Source organism: Ostrinia nubilalis, chromosome 12 (assembly GCF_963855985.1).
Source record: "Ostrinia nubilalis chromosome 12, ilOstNubi1.1, whole genome shotgun sequence".
Lineage (NCBI taxonomy): Eukaryota > Metazoa > Arthropoda > Insecta > Lepidoptera > Crambidae > Ostrinia > Ostrinia nubilalis.
Window position 1 is genome coordinate 2,313,640 of NC_087099.1, and position 17,695 is coordinate 2,331,334.

The 17,695-nt window shown below is 37.7% G+C and overlaps 1 protein-coding gene across 1 annotated transcript in view; it reads left to right on the forward strand.

The window, feature by feature from the left end:
• Positions 1-17,695, forward strand: part of LOC135076777 (uncharacterized) — a 245,741-nt gene that overhangs the window by 150,174 nt on the left and 77,872 nt on the right. The gene's annotated exons all lie outside the window — the stretch shown is intronic.

The window sequence follows — 17,695 nt, forward strand, 5'->3', positions numbered from 1 at the left end:
CCTAAAAACCGCCCAAAAACATTAACCCATCATAATTATTTTCTATTTTTTTTAATACATTAAGCACCCATTCATTCTAATGGACACTTAAGCATTGAAAAATTAAATAAATAAGTCTTTTAACGTTTATTCTATAATACTATTACAACTTCCGGACGTTTTGGTGCGTGGCATGGTCTAAAACCTATCAAGTTCCATAATTTTTGCCGATAAAATCTGTACGAGGCATTACCGTACTTTATTGCTGGGAGTCCATGTATAGTGATGTTCCTGCGGCCATCATAGACAATAAAATATCGATTTTGAAAATAAAATAAATCGATTAAACTGCTTTGAAGACTAGATTTGCGTTAAAAGCTAAAAAGATATTGACACTATTACAAGAAGCTATCTAAAGTGTCCAACTGGTCGAAGGTCGTAAATAAAATAAAAATAATTAGGACCATAAACTGATATTCATGGTATCATAACTGTAAAAGTGTCAGAATCCGATGTTGAATCCAATGCCAGTTGAAGTGAGAGAAATATATATCAACCTAGTATAGTTGCCAGTCTCTCATAATCTATGCCAATGAGGGTTTTCGCGATTGAAAAATCCGCCAGATGGCAATACGTAGACGTGAGGTCCAAATGCTGCATGATTGGTTATTTTTGACATGACATTGACAGATATGTCAAAATCCACCAATCATGCAGCATTTGGACCTCGCGTCTACGTATTGCCATCTCGCGGATTTTTCAATCGCGAAAACCCTCATTCATAGCACATGTATAATAATAGACCAAATGAACTTTTATAGATTGTGAAAGAGAAGATAAAGATTTTATTATTTTATTAAAATCTTGCCACGAGGTAGTTTTTCATTAGAAACCAGGATTGGATAATCGCTACAGGCAAGTATCAGAACATTTTATAAATATTTTTAATCGATTATATCCTTGTGAATCGTTTTTATAAATTGTCATTTTACTTTTTCAATTAAAACTTTTTCAATCCCTAGTCTTGTCAAACTGTCATAATGTCAACAAATTATAAATGTCACGTCAGTTGACTCAATTTCAGTCTTCTGTGCTTAATGTATTTTTATTTAAATGAAATAGTGCTAAAGGGTTAGTACTAAAAGTGAAAGCCTTTTTTCAGAAAGAAAACCAATGTAGTGCCCTAATTATTCATACTGTTTGAAAGTTACAAGTCAGTGATACAGAGTTGCCGACATTATAACTCCGTGGTGATACCATACCAAAGAAGAAGTTTTCCTAAACACTTGTGTTATTTTTGTATGTGATCAAATAAAAAGGATTAATGCTACTGCTCAAATGGAATAACTTATCCCAAGAGACCGAATATTTAAAAAAAACCTCTCCATAGAAATTATCACCATCACGAGGATGTGAACTTTTTTGAGAATTTGATATTGGTCCTGTAAGAAAAGTAGTTGTATTTCAGTAGTAGAATCAACCCTTCTTGTTTCATCAGCAAGAGTAACTATAAAAACGCCCTGTAGGTAGGTATTATTAAGCTGAAGAGTTTGTTTAGTGTCAAAGACTGTCACACAGTGTAACTTAAATTGGCATATTATGATAATGAACATAAAAACTTAAATAAATATTTATGTTAATATTTTTTCTATTTATTTATTTTCCCAAAGCTTCACAGTGACAGCTGAAACAGCAATACTGTTGTAAAACTAAACTTAGTACAAACTGTTACAAATATTTTACAAATTAAAATAAAACCGCATGTTGCTTTACTTTCTCGTATAGGTAATAAATGTAATTAATGGCTAGATTATTAATGTTACTTTGTTACCCTCAATGGTGAGGAGATCTTATAAAATGGTAACCCTGATTTTCATTGTCATTCAAGTGCTCTTTCTTCGCATAGGCTTCTGTGATTTGGCCAAGGGCCACACACATTGCGATAACATTATGCGACATTGATTTGACAGCAGCGGAGTGAAGTCTTGCGACTATGCAAAATGATACCCTGTAATCGTAGCGCATATAGACATAGACGGGGCGGGGCACATAGCTCGTAGAGCTGATGGCCGCTGGGGCAGGAAAGTTCATGAGTGGCGACCACGAGCCGAAAGACGTAGCGTGGGCAGGCCTCCCACTAGATGGACCGACGATCTGGTAAAGGTCGCGGGAGGTGCCTGTATGCGAGCGGTGCAGGATCGGTCTTCGTGGAAATCCTTGGGGGAGGCCTTTGTCCAGCAGTGGACGTCTTTTCGGCTGAAACGAACGAAATAACGATACGTATTACCAGTATTTACCAGACATTACTATTTATTGTTTACTCGCCGGATTACACGTAGGAGCACGCGCGTTACAGCTTCGGCCTTGCATTATTATAAGATCTTGTTCCGCCATTTTTCGAACTTCCTTCGTGAGGATATCCCCGCCGAATTCTATGATAAACCTATCAAAAGTCATATTCTGCAATGTCAAAATTAATTTGCCGAAATTCGCCGAGCCAGCTATGTCAAATAATATTATTAGGTGTCAAACAGGATACGTTCAGAAATTAATATTACGATTTTAAAGATAAGACAAGACAACTTTTTATTGACGAAGTTGCTGGAACAGCTAGAAACTATTTTTTTCCGGCACTTTAAGAAAATAATAAATGAATGAAAACGCAGCGTGGGACGTCCACCCACAAGGTGGACCGACGACCTGATAAAGTTAGCGGGAAGGCGCTAGATGCAGGCCGCTACCAATCGTGCGATGTGGAAGTCATTGGGGGAGGCCTATGTTCAGTAGTGGACGTCCTGTGGATGAAATGATGATGATGATGAAATGAATGAAAATGACAAATCTTCGAACGTGTATAATACCGTGTCAAAGTAATCATATAATTTTGGCACCTTAATAACTATTGCCGTTTTTGTTGTAAAGATCATGCAGCGCTACTTGCGGATATTATTGGAAAGAAAACTATGTAGGCTCTAGATCTGAAGCCGCTTTAACGAACACGAAGTGCTCATACAATGCGGCGTATTTTCTTCCAGTCTTTAGTCAGGACTTTAGTCGAATTAAAACCCCGGTTGAACGTGATATAGCCGCACTAGAATACGGTGCTTTTTTGCATAATCGCAAGACTTCGTTCCGGTGTCGACCGAATGTTATCACGATGTATGTGGCCCAGGGGTTACTGTAGCCGCTAAGGTTTGAAACTTCTTGCTTAAAATATTGTAGTCTTTGGCATAGACTACGACGGTAGTCATGGAGATAGGAGTTTGTTATCTCGTGTCAGATGTAAATGGTGAAAAGAAAACTCATGATTCGTGTTATTTTTATGCAATATGTAGGTATTTTATAAAAGTGGAACCCCGAGTGATCTCCAAAACCCATTCTATTATTATATACGATTCGGCTTCGATATCTATAATACAATAGGAGTTTATTTCATGTGTCAGATGACAAGGGTGGAAACAACCTACGATTCATGTTGTTTATTTACGTGCAATATGTGGGCATATTATAAAAGTGGAATGCCGAGTTGTATTTCTAAAACTTGTTCTATTATTTTATACAATTTGGCTGCGACTCGGCGTGACGACAATACAAAACATTTTTCGCGAATCGGTGTTCATACATTCACACAATACATTAGACGCCATGTTGTCATAAACGACATATTATAAAATCGCTGTGATTTAATATTCTTAATCATTAATTTTATGGCAAGTGTCCATCAGGAATCATTGTTCTTACACACAGAATCGTATTATTTCGCTTTCGGGTAGTAATATGTCAAAATTGTTGGTTCTTAGGCGAACAATGTATGGAGAACGAACATTGTCCTTTGCAAAAAATGACCCGGCTGTTGTTTTCAATAAGCGATTCAATTACGCCCTTTTTGTGTTGTATAAACGTATGTAGGTTACCTATAACTTTGTAGCTATAACATAACTGCATCTTTTATTACGACATTATAAGATGCAATTTTGTAATATTATGTAGCTTAAGTTATGAAAGCTCGTGTCTAAAGAACAAAAACAAGATGCCTAAATAGAAGAAAAAGTTGCACCATTTTAAGTGTTTCTATCGACTTGATGGCTTAGTTTTAACAGCTTTCATCGGACTGATAGGGCTGAATGCGGAGAACAGTCAGCCTGGTAGATACCTTACTATAGCTTATACCCCGGATCGGGGGCTTTGAGAATTGCTGCTCCTAATGCTTTAGGATTTTAAGTGCTTACAGGATCAAAATAAAACAAAAAATATAGTTTACATAGTATTTATAGACTATGAAACAATGTGACCTTTTCCACTAACGCCCGTATTCACAAACAATGCTTGCTTATGTGAAGCAGAAAATAGAACGCACAGCGTTAAATACAGCTCTGCGATTGATTCGTTTGCAAGCATGTGCGTCCACGCGCACTGTGGGACCTCATAGTAATGTTTGTGAATTCGCGCGTAAAGCTTCTGAGCTGTGCAAAGATGCGTAACGACGCTAAAAGCGGTATATAACTGAGTGAGCGAGGATGCGTAAGGCTTGGAGCTAATACCAGTATGTTCTAGCTCGCTACACCGCCTTGCATGCATTCCCGGTTCCCTATTGCATCGCTCCACTCATGTCACTACATACTCGTAGCATACATACTGTGAAATCGTCGAAACATCACGTTTGTGTTCGTTTATTTGTAATCATGTCGTCGTGTTAGAGGCTTTAAAGGTGAAAAAGTCTCAAAGTATTGAAATGTAAGTTACATGGACTAAAATTCTTCTTCTTCAAAACACAGGATTAGGCACAAGAAATTATTTTGTTTAACCTTATTCAATCAGTGCCTAAATCGTTAACAAATTCCGATAGAGGTAAAAGTAACAAAAATATAATGTTTTTTTATGCATGACAAGGCAGGTATTTGACCGCAATCTCACCTGGTGTTAAGTGAGATGCAGTCTAGGATGGTACATTATCTGCCCTGTAAGCCTATTCACTCTCGCATTGAAAATATCTTGCTAGGTTTTAATATATTCCACGGAAACGCAAAAAGGTTTACACGTGCTGGAGATGACGATTTAATAACACGTCCAAAAAAGTTTCGCGAACCCCAAGCTTTAGTAACAAATAAGCTCACAGCGACAAGAAAAGCTATATCAGCTTCATCTATATCGTACCAACTCTTTCATATTCATTACTCAGTGAATCTTTGCGCGATTTATTCTCGAACATCTATCATGTATCGTATCTATTCCCATACCTGTCGTAGCTTCAAAGGAGTTGCCGGCTTTTGACGCGAGGGAACTGCCACAGATAATGATGCTGTAACAAGCGATTTTTAGATGAAGAATAAAGACTAAACTTTTTCGCTTTTATTTTCTTTTTTATAGCGATCCGTTGGATAAAAAGTGGCCTGTGATAGCTCGCTTTGGTACAGAAACGTTTGCGACATAGCAATGTTTTAATTTCCGTCATTTTAGATGTCAGCCCTAACCTAACAGAATGGAAGGCATGGTGTAATTTTATCCTAATATCGAATTTTCGATGACAAATAAATATCGTGTCGATCATGCTAGCCTGGGAGGAAGCGTATTATATAAGCGTTAGAAAGCCAATTCACATGCAAATTATGTTGAACCCATTCACGAAATTCCCGTGTATATTATTTGAATTGTGTCATTTCTCTTTGACAAAACCATCAACATTATTAGCAATTACCTTTTCATGTTATGGTTCTACCTATATGGACTCTGCTATGTATTTTGTAAACTCTGTAAAATTGAAAAACTTCTTTAGGTCATCAATAACTACTAATAAAAAAAATGCAAGTACAACATTATTCGCTTAGATTGTAGACGCTTGATATATTTCCCCATTCATTTCTGGATGGTAGTGTTCCTTTGAAACATTAGAAGAAAAAATACGACAAAATTATTTCCTGTAAATATCAAAAGGACTTTTTCCTTTTAGATGAGCAAATACAAGTTTATTTTGAGCAAAGATTGACAAACTGAAGCCATGAAAAGTAAATAAATATTTGCAGCGAAATAGCCAATGATATAATCTTTTCAATTAATACATTTTTTGCCTATTATTTTGGTTGGGGAAAAAAGTTTTAGAAAGGCAACCACGAACCGTAAGACGTAGCGTAGGCAGACCCCACTCGATGGACTGAGTCCTGTGTAGATCGCGTGAAAGCTTGGACGCACAGCGCACGATTGGACGTTGAGGAAATCCTTGGGGGAAGCCCCGAACATCAAAGTTGAAACTAACGAATACCATGACAACAAAAGTCCTCTTTAATGTAAAAGTGCTTTTTAAAGGCCTACATGCATAAATAAATGAGTTTTTTTTTTAAGTTTGATTCTGAATCTTCAAAAGCCTGAATTGGTAGTAGTGATCACTATTAAACAGTCTTTTTCCAGTTCAATTAAGACATCTACCCGCTTATTCCAAAAAGTAGACTCTTGTTGAACTCAGGTATAAATTGACATTTAGGCTGGGTTGCACCATCTTTAACTTTAAAAAAACGTCAAAAATCTGTCAAACTCCATAAAAATACCGGTTATTATTGTTACGGCTAAGATAGATGGTAAGGTTAGGGCTGAGCCTGAAATGTCATTTTAAACCAGTGTTTGCCCCGGGTTTAACAATTCTATAATATGGGTGAAAGTTTAAATCAAGTAGGGTTTCCGAATAAAAAATACGATTCCATTCTTGGCTAGGCTCGTTAGGCCATCAGTCCGATTGAGCCATCAGGCGCCTATAGCGGTTCATTAAGTCAGGTCCAAGGGTATAGCGATCTCCATTGCTACTACTCATTTCTTAAAAGTCATTTATTGTCTGCATGTGGCTTTTAAATAGAGCTTTTACACTTTAGAAGAAGAGTAATTTAGGCTGGGTTACACAACCTTACTTTGATTTTAACAAACGTCAAAAATCTGCCAAACTCCATACAAAAAACACCGGTTATAGTTATAGTTACGGTTAAAGTTAGAAGGTGCAACTCAGCCTTAGATTCATCTGATCGCTACAAGTATTTTTTACTTGATCTGCTTATTTTAAAATAGATATTGGTGTCAAAGTAGAGACAACAATGAATCAGTGGAAATCTAAATTTAGCTGGCAAATATTAAATAACTTGCGGATTCCGTGCAAGAGACTTGGCAAACTTTATATTTGCTGATACAAGATGAACTAATAAGTTATTGAACTAATAAATAATTTCCAATACAATAACTCAGTTGGTATCCCGATCATTCATAATTATTACCGTGAAGTTGTTATTTACCGCCTATTCCTGAAAATTTTTGTTATGCGAGTAAATATTTCTTCTTAGTATCAACTTATCGTAGCGAATACTATAGACTAGCGTAGATTCAAGGCTTTGGAATGAGCAAATGATTGGTTTTGTTTTTCTTTTCTTGTGTAATGTTATGTATAAATAACAGTTTTCCACCCTAGATCATTGTGTATCTGACCATCAATTACTAAACGTAGTGGTTACCGATTTACAAACATTCGAATCGGAGGTACTGGATTTTCATGTCAGGTGCATAGGCCATTGATCCCACACTATTGAAAAATAGGGGTTCCCAAAGTAACGCTAAGACCTTTAAAGGGGGAACGGGCCATCGGTGTGGTTAAGTAAATACTGCGACCGCTGAGAGAATAAATACATTGCAGACTGCTCGATAAGACCAATAAATAATCTGGGCTGGTCTAAAGGGGGCGCTTTTAAAATAAGTAGGGAATGTGTATGTTAATACAACACAAGAACCCCAGTGTTGACCTTGATTTGCTGTCGTCCTTACATTGTTAAAGGTCTTTAATTAAATAAATAACCCTAGTAACTTCCACTGTAGCGATTAGTATAAAGGATTCCCACTCAATTTCACACAAAGGTTTCCCTTTTGGTCCTCACAATACATTCCCTTCCCAAAATACCGCCTCAATTAGAATAAACGATTTCTCTAAGCACTTTACTGACCAATATCAAACAATCGGGGCGTCCCAAAGCTATTATGTCAACGAAATATGAACAAATAAACTCCATTCTAAGAACGTAGCTCCAATATTTCTATGGCTAATAATTTTCGCGACTTGTCTTGAACACGCAATGTAAATGAGATGGATTGAGTGGGTTCGCTCCTTTTGATAATGCAACGCCCTCACTAGGAATAATTTTCTATCCTCGATTATTACAAATAATTTGTGTTCATGTCAGTGTATTGGTAAAGTTACGTGGAACTTTTGATGATTATTGGCACATTAAGCTACAATGTTATCATCTACACTAATATTATAAAGAGGAAAACTTTGTTTGTTTGTTTAGTTGTAATGGATAGGCTCAAAAACTACTGGACCGATTTTAAAAATTCTTTCACCATTCGAAAGCTACATAACTCACGAGTAACATAGGCTAAATTTTATTTTGGAAAAAAATAGGGTCCCGTAAAATATTTAGGATTTTCATAAGACGTGGAAAAGCGCCATCTATCGTCATTGGTTAAAATCTTCTTGCGCCTGACAAAAATTTTTGAGGTACGTAAATATTCATGAAGGCAAAGCTGTCAAACGCCATCTATCGACATCATTAGTAAATTAGTAACTAAATAGTACATGTACTATGAATAGCGTTGTTCGTAAATAATATTGAAAATTTAATAAATAAAGATATTTTATGTAATTGAACCATTCACTGTATGTACCTATTTGAATCATTCACTGTGTTTAAACGAGCAAATCAAAGTGTTAATTAGTGACTTTTTACAAACTTCCTTGCAAATTCTTACTATGTGCCGCCATCTACCGAGATGAATATTAGGGTATGGTTCAGCGGCGGACAAATGAAATGGGCGCGTGGGCGATTGAGAATTACTTCATTTTTATTTTCTGTATGTAATTTGTAAATTTTTTGATAGGGTCTTTATTTTAATTACTTAGGTTCGTAGGTACTTACTTATTTGATTTTAATGATAATTACTATAGGTACGTATAATTTTAGTAGAAAGAAAGGTCATTGAATGACTAAGTGACTCACTCACTCATCACGAAGTCGATAAATAATAATTTAACTAGAGTCTTCTTGGCTCACCCAGGACATCGTATCCGTGGGTGATCAAAGGCACAGAACAAATTCAAAGGACACTAAATTGTCGCTGTAAGTCCACTTTGGTCAGCCAGTAGGCCTAAGATGCGCGCCGTGATAACTTTTATCGACGTCAAAATGTATGGGCAAAATCGATAAAATGGCGTGATAAGCGCTTATCGTGGCGCGCATCTTAGGCCTACAGGTGATCAAAGTGGAATACACCTCCTTTTAGAACGTAGGTAGTCAATAAGACGAAATTTTGCAAAATTCAACCCTTATGGGAGTTAAAAAGGGGGTTAGAAGTTTGTGTTGCAGTCCTCGGTTTTAAAAGTAAGAGACTTGAATGTTAAAATGTAGGTATGTTCACTACGATCTCTAGATATTGTGGAGGTGTACATATACTGTTCGGTACACTGTGGTACTGTGTGCACATCGGTTTGCCGACGATTGTGGTCATGCCAGAATCGTTGGAAGATCTTGGCACAATGCTCGAAGACCTTAATCGATTTTCCCAACAGGTAGGCCTGAGGATGAACATGGACAAAACGAAGCTTATGTCGAATGTCCATGTTGCGCCCTACCCAGTTTCAGTTGGGAGCTCAATTCTCGAGATTGTCGACAAGTAGGTATGTCTACCTCGGACAAACGATCCAGCTAAGTAGGTCCAATTTCGAGAAGGAGGTCAATCGTCGAATCCAACTCGGCTGGGCAGCGTTCGGGAAACTACGTAACATCTTTTCGTCCAAAATACCTCAATTCCTAAAGACTAGAGTGTATAACCAATGTGTGTTACCAGTGATAACTTATGGCTCGGAAACGTGGCCTCTCACTATAGGCCTTATACAGAGGCTCAGTTGCACAGCGTGCTATGGAGAGGGCTATGCTTGGTGTTTCTTTGCGAGATCGAATCAGAAATGAGGAGATCCGTAAACGAACCAAAGTCGCTGACATAGCCCGACGGATTAGCAAGCTGAAGTGGCAATAGGCAGGGCACATAGTACGCAGAACTGATGGCCGATGGCGCAGAATGGTTCTGGAATGGAGGCCGCGTACCGGAAAACGTAGCGTGGTACTTCCACCTACAAGGTGGACCGACGACATCGTAAAGGGAAGCGCAGGACGCAAGCCGCTTCCAATCTATCAACATGGAAAGCATTGGGTTGAGGCCTATGTTCAGCAGTGGACGTCCTATGGCTGAAATGGTGGTGGTGGTGGTGGTACATATACTGAAAATGTATCATTAGAAATCAACTACGGGGGCTAAGGAGATAACAGGAGGGTTGGAAGTTTATATTATGAAAGTCCTATGTGTTTAAAGTAAGAGAGTTGAAATTTCAAATGTATGCGCTATAGATGCTAAGAGCGGATTTTACGAAACTCCTTTTTACTCCATTAGGGGAATGGAGTAAAACGAGGTCTACGCGTACGAAGTCGCGGGCGGCCGCTAGTCGTAAATATTTGTGAAGAAGTGCTATTTCTGCACGCAAAAAACATGTAGAGTTTGATCTTCTACCGCTGTACTTACTCGCTGAATATTTTTGTTGATAAAGCATTGTCTGACCGACGATCTGGTAAAGGTCGCGGGAAGAGCCTGGATGCGGGCAGCGCAGGACCGTTCATTGTGGAAAACCTTGGGGGAGGCCTTTGTCCAGCAGTGGACGTCATTTGGCTGAAAAAAAGCATTGTCATAAATACTTAATATTAATCATAGTTACTAAACATTATGTTTATCGACTACTAGCGGCCGCCCGCGACTTCGTACGCGTAGACCTCGTTTTACTCCATTCCCCTAATGGAGTAAAAAGGAGTTTCGTAAAATCCGCTCTTAGCATCTATAGCGCATACATTTGAAATTTCAACTCTCTTACTTTAAACACATAGGACTTTCATAATATAAACTTCCAACCCTCCTGTTATCTCCTTAGCCCCCGTAGTTGATTTCTAATGATACATTTTCAGTATATGTACCACCACCACCACCACCATTTCAGCCATAGGACGTCCACTGCTGAACATAGGCCTCAACCCAATGCTTTCCATGTTGATAGATTGGAAGCGGCTTGCGTCCTGCGCTTCCCTTTACGATGTCGTCGGTCCACCTTGTAGGTGGAAGTACCACGCTACGTTTTCCGGTACGCGGCCTCCATTCCAGAACCATTCTGCGCCATCGGCCATCAGTTCTGCGTACTATGTGCCCTGCCTATTGCCACTTCAGCTTGCTAATCCGTCGGGCTATGTCAGCGACTTTGGTTCGTTTACGGATCTCCTCATTTCTGATTCGATCTCGCAAAGAAACACCAAGCATAGCCCTCTCCATAGCACGCTGTGCAACTGAGCCTCTGTATAAGGCCTATAGTGAGAGGCCACGTTTCCGAGCCATAAGTTATCACTGGTAACACACATTGGTTATACACTCTAGTCTTTAGGAATTGAGGTATTTTGGACGAAAAGATGTTACGTAGTTTCCCGAACGCTGCCCAGCCGAGTTGGATTCGACGATTGACCTCCTTCTCGAAATTGGACCTACTTAGCTGGATCGTTTGTCCGAGGTAGACATACCTACTTGTCGACAATCTCGAGAATTGAGCTCCCAACTGAAACTGGGTAGGGCGCAACATGGACATTCGACATAAGCTTCGTTTTGTCCATGTTCATCCTCAGGCCTACCTGTTGGGAAAATCGATTAAGGTCTTCGAGCATTGTGCCAAGATCTTCCAACGATTCTGGCATGACCACAATCGTCGGCAAACCGATGTGCACACAGTACCACAGTGTACCGAACAGTATATGTACACCTCCACAATATCTAGAGATCGTAGTGAACATACCTACATTTTAACATTCAAGTCTCTTACTTTTAAAACCGAGGACTGCAACACAAACTTCTAACCCCCTTTTTAACTCCCATAAGGGTTGAATTTTGCAAAATTTCGTCTTATTGACTACCTACGTTCTAAAAGGAGGTGTATTCCACTTTGATCACCTGTAGGCCTAAGATGCGCGCCACGATAAGCGCTTATCACGCCATTTTATCGATTTTGCCCATACATTTTGACGTCGATAAAAGTTATCACGGCGCGCATCTTAGGCCTACTGGCTGACCAAAGTGGACTTACAGCGACAATTTAGTGTCCTTTGAATTTGTTCTGTGCCTTTGATCACCCACGGATACGATGTCCTGGGTGAGCCAAGAAGACTCTAGTTAAATTATTATTTATCGACTTCGTGATGAGTGAGTGAGTCACTTAGTCATTCAATGACCTTTCTTTCTACTAAAATTATACGTACCTATAGTAATTATCATTAAAATCAAATAAGTAAGTACCTACGAACCTAAGTAATTAAAATAAAGACCCTATCAAAAAATTTACAAATTACATACAGAAAATAAAAATGAAGTAATTCTCAATCGCCCACGCGCCCATTTCATTTGTCCGCCGCTGAACCATACCCTAATATTCATCTCGGTAGATGGCGGCACATAGTAAGAATTTGCAAGGAAGTTTGTAAAAAGTCACTAATTAACACTTTGATTTGCTCGTTTAAACACAGTGAATGATTCAAATAGGTACATACAGTGAATGGTTCAATTACATAAAATATCTTTATTTATTAAATTTTCAATATTATTTACGAACAACGCTATTCATAGTACATGTACTATTTAGTTACTAATTTACTAATGATGTCGATAGATGGCGTTTGACAGCTTTGCCTTCATGAATATTTACGTACCTCAAAAATTTTTGTCAGGCGCAAGAAGATTTTAACCAATGACGATAGATGGCGCTTTTCCACGTCTTATGAAAATCCTAAATATTTTACGGGACCCTATTTTTTTCCAAAATAAAATTTAGCCTATGTTACTCGTGAGTTATGTAGCTTTCGAATGGTGAAAGAATTTTTAAAATCGGTCCAGTAGTTTTTGAGCCTATCCATTACAACTAAACAAACAAACAAAGTTTTCCTCTTTATAATATTAGTGTAGATTAAACATAAATTTCAGATAATTTTATAAGTTTGAGCCTGCTGAGTTCATATTTCAACTGTGACATTGCTCTTTTTGTCCAATAAGAGCACTTTCATTGGCATTCTACAACTTTGTATTGAGCTAGAACTTCACAAGACACAACGATATCGCGCAAAATAGGCAAAAAAAACTTTAGGAAAGTAGAGGTATTAGCATTTTGGTGATTTTGACAGAATCATAATCGGGGACTGCAGTAATTTGAAATACATTATTTTATATCATAGTGTTTACTATATCTCCATAAAATTAGGGTTATCGTTTTAGCGGTCATTAGTTGGCGCCACTGTAGAGTAAGGTCACTGTCAATTTGCTAAAGATAGGGTCGACAACTAGTGAACGCTGAAGCGGTAGGACTAGCATATGCACTCATCAGTGTATTACTATGAGTTTACGTTAGCTGTCATCTCGCTTCATCTCAGCAATAGGACGTCCACTGCTGAACATAAGCCTCCCCCATTGCTTTCCATGTTGCCCGGTTGGTAGCGTGCTCGCTAGCGACTGCGTAAAAAAATGACATTAAATGTATGACATATTAGCTTTTGCCCGCGGCTTCACCCGCGTGAAATTTAGTTTGTCACAGACCGTCATAAATTATAGCCTATATGTTATTCTGGGTTATAAACAATAATACTGTAAAGTTTCATCAAAATCCATTCAGTAGTTTTTGCGTGAAAGAGCAACAAACATCCAGACATCCAAACTTTCGCATTTATAATATTAGTAGGATTGTGCAGCAGCCGGCCCTAGCGGCTACTTTCAAGAAATAAAATCTTCATAATTTTTTTGACGTACTCGCTAGCGAGCACACCTAACGTAAACTCATGGTAAGCACACAGGTTGGTGCCACTGTAGAGTATGGTCATGTCAAACGCCAGTAGTGCCAGGCCTGTTCATCTCCGCGAGTTTACATCGAAAACAAAACACGCACGATGGCCCACCTACAGGATACTATTCGACAAGGCCTCACATACGAGCGAACATTGACTCACGCACGCGTATTCTTGTGTATGATGGAAGAAAATAAAGAAAATAGTGTACTAAATACTGTGCAGTATTTAACTGCCTAAATAATAATAAAAACACAGAATGTACTTTTTTAAGTTGCCTCAAGACACTGAGAGGTAAATAAGTAGTTAATATTATTCATGATAATTCATGCTAAATCATGTATTTCCTCCGCCATTTTTCGCAGTTTGGCACCTCACGTCACATCATTTTACCGAAGTCAGCCCTATAGCTTCGGCGCAGTGCCGATCACTGACGTTTGTCAACAAAATGGTGCTTGACTCTTGAGACAGGCTAAATTACACCATATTGTTAATGACATTGAGCATACATTTTTTTAAATACCTTCGCGAAGTAAAACTTCTGTACGTAGTACTTATTATTATTCTGTGGTAGTGCTAAGTCGTTGAGTCATGTCATTCGTCAGTGCTGCCAACAAATAACGATAGCCTTCATTAATTTGTAAGGATGTTTGACGTTGAATTTCTGTATTCAATTCTATGGCTATCAAACATTACTACCATAGATTATAGCATTAACCAACATAATAAATATTTTAAAATCCCTATGCCTTTTTAACCCTATCAAAATTAATCTTGCTACGCCGTCGAGTTTCACGATCAAGATTAATCAGTAGGTATATCAGAACCCTGATAAAAAGTCTCATATTATGTTGCTCGTACTACCCTTGACTGATTGGGGCTTCATAGAACTCGTTTCTACCCTCGCCGCGACGCTGCTTATTGAGAAAATTTCATTGAGATTATCCTCTCTGTATTCGCACATCGGAGACCAAAATTCAATTTTAAAGGATGATGGGCAAATTGGGCGTTGAACCAACAGAAACAAAAAGTGTACTAAATTAAAGCTAAATACTAGTACTTCATTTCATAGTACGACAACAATCCTGAAATACGCGGGGATACGGAGATAGAGGTCATTGAATATGCAAAGTTTCCATAGTATTTCACATCACACTAGGGTAATAAAAATAGTATTAGGTCAATTTAATTGCTTGTATCAATCATATTGATAGTATTGTTTCATATATTACTATCGATTATATCGATTAAGTATGTAAGTATACCGAATAAATCACAATCGATTATTCGATTGCAGTAATCGAGTATAATGCTGAAAATAAGGAATCAAACTAACAATCAAATGTTAGTGATGATGGTAATCAATGAAATCGATTAATCGATAAATCGTTATTTGGCAATATCGATTAATAATCGATTCGTGATCGATTATGCGACAACACTACCTACAGCTTAACTGGTAGAAATCCCATTGAAACATGACTGTGTTCATTTCATTTCTCAAAATGGTACCCACGAGTAGGTGTGGTCCTACGCACGTAATGTAAAACATGGTACTTATTTTATTCCATTTGTTGGCCCCACTCGGACATAATAATTGATAAATAACTTAATGTATCAATGTAGGTATATTAATTAATAATATTTTTTGTTTGCGCAATAAAACACCTATGACTATTATACATTATGTCAATTTCCAAGCAAACCCGGGAGTTTTTGGTAGTTATTTATATGAAAATATATTTCTGATATTAAGTCCTAACAAATAATAGTAGTTACATTTCTGTTGGTTTTACGCCCAGATTTCATAGAAAAGTGCCCATCATCCTTTGATTTGAGGTTACTTTAGAATCTTTCTAGAATTTCGGTAAGGTCAATCAACCAGACGTGGTATTGAATAAAAAGGTAAATAAAGAATACAGCTACAGATGTTTTCAAAGATAATAATGAATCGATATGTCGTATAAAATATTTTAAAAAATTAAAACAATTGCTGCTTCTACTTAAAAGTCTTTAGCAATCTAAACGTTAAATGCGAAGTAATTTAAAAACTGATTTTTCACAAACATTCTTCGAAGTTGGATGAACTTTTGTATAACCAATGAACTGTACCAACTCAAACAATGACACCATCAAAATATTGCACTTGCCGCTTAATTTCTTCGACAATTCAAAAGCTGTTGTTAAAATAAAATTTCATTCGAACTTTGCTCCATTATTTGACGCCTACAAAAGCTCGCAGTACAAAACGGAGCTTAAAAATAATAAACGGTCAAGCCCCAGAGCGATTGTTGGCGTGGTTCCGTAAATTTGCCTTGAAATATTAACCTTTGGAACTTCTAAATGTTTAATTTATACTTTTATTTGTGTAAAGTAAAATTTATCTGTTGTCGGATAGTCAGGCAAAATTTCAGGCCAACTTTCAGCGTGATAAAAGTTCTTTGGAGGGTTATTCATAAGAATATTTTTTAAACAAAACACTGTACTGTTTATAGTTATATAAATATCTAACGTTCAGCTGGAGACATGTGTATCACTAAAATAAGAGCTTAACCTAAAAGCTAGCCAAATGATAACTTCAGCATATCCAGTTATCCACTTCCTAACTGTTTCAGTGGGTCTGTAGCTCAAGATCTGTCGCCTCCAAAGTCAAAGGTTATTGGTTCGAGTCCCACCGGAGACAGATACTTAGGTAATTTATCTACGGGGGTCTCGGAAGAAACCAAGCCTTATTTATTATGTTTATTATTGGTTTGTAGCCAAAACCCCAACAGTTTTCACTTCGCCGGTTATATAACGAACAGAAACTTCGCTTGACTGGACATGAAATTTAATTACGCAGCTACCAATATTTTATAAGCAGTATTTGTTTTTAAGGTTTTACGCGTTATTAATTATTGATATACTATCTGTTGCCCGCGGCTTCACCCGCGTGAAATTTAGTTTGTGGCATATCGTCGTAAATTATATCCTATATGTTATTCTGGGTTAAAAAGAATAATACTGTAAAGTTTCATCAAAATCCGTTTAGTAGTTTTTTGTGAAAGAGTAACAAACATCCAGACATCCAATCCAAACTTTCGCATTTATAAATGTAGGATTTTTGATAAACATCGCTGTCTCATTTAACGAAAATGTAGTCAAGTAAAACGAATGTGTTTATTTATCACTAACATTCTTGTGTAGTGCTTATTTGCAAGTCAAATGCTCGTGTAATAAGTACTATATTCCAATATCCGCATAGTAAAAGAATATAGAAGAAAATGGTCTTGGCAAGAATTATCTACGGCCAAGTGAAATACTGTTTGGAGGCCAATAGCCCGGAACCTTGAGTATCTACCTAAATAAGGTCTAAATGTCGTAACCGCAGTCCCGAACACAAATCACAATGTATGTAGGTATGTAGTATACGCCTTAGAGCCTCAGCACACATGCTACTTTAGTATCGGCGATCGGCGGTTGAGTCGCTTTTTAGAACTTGAATACAGCGATCACACATTCCACACGTCATAATAGGTACCTACAAACGCCAAACACGGCGATTGAGTCGCTTTACGGAAACTCGACAGCAGTTGCTCAAACGCTTGATTCTGATACCGCGTTCCAACTCATGAAGTCGCGTAATCGCGATGCTGCGTCGATAGAGTCGCTAAACCCGGGCCCAGACGGGTGTAATGTAAGATTACGTGTAATATAACACGAATTCTACGTGTGGACGGCACGAGTATTATATAATATGTTAAATTGCTGCCCATACTATTCCATTACATTACACGATACATTATATT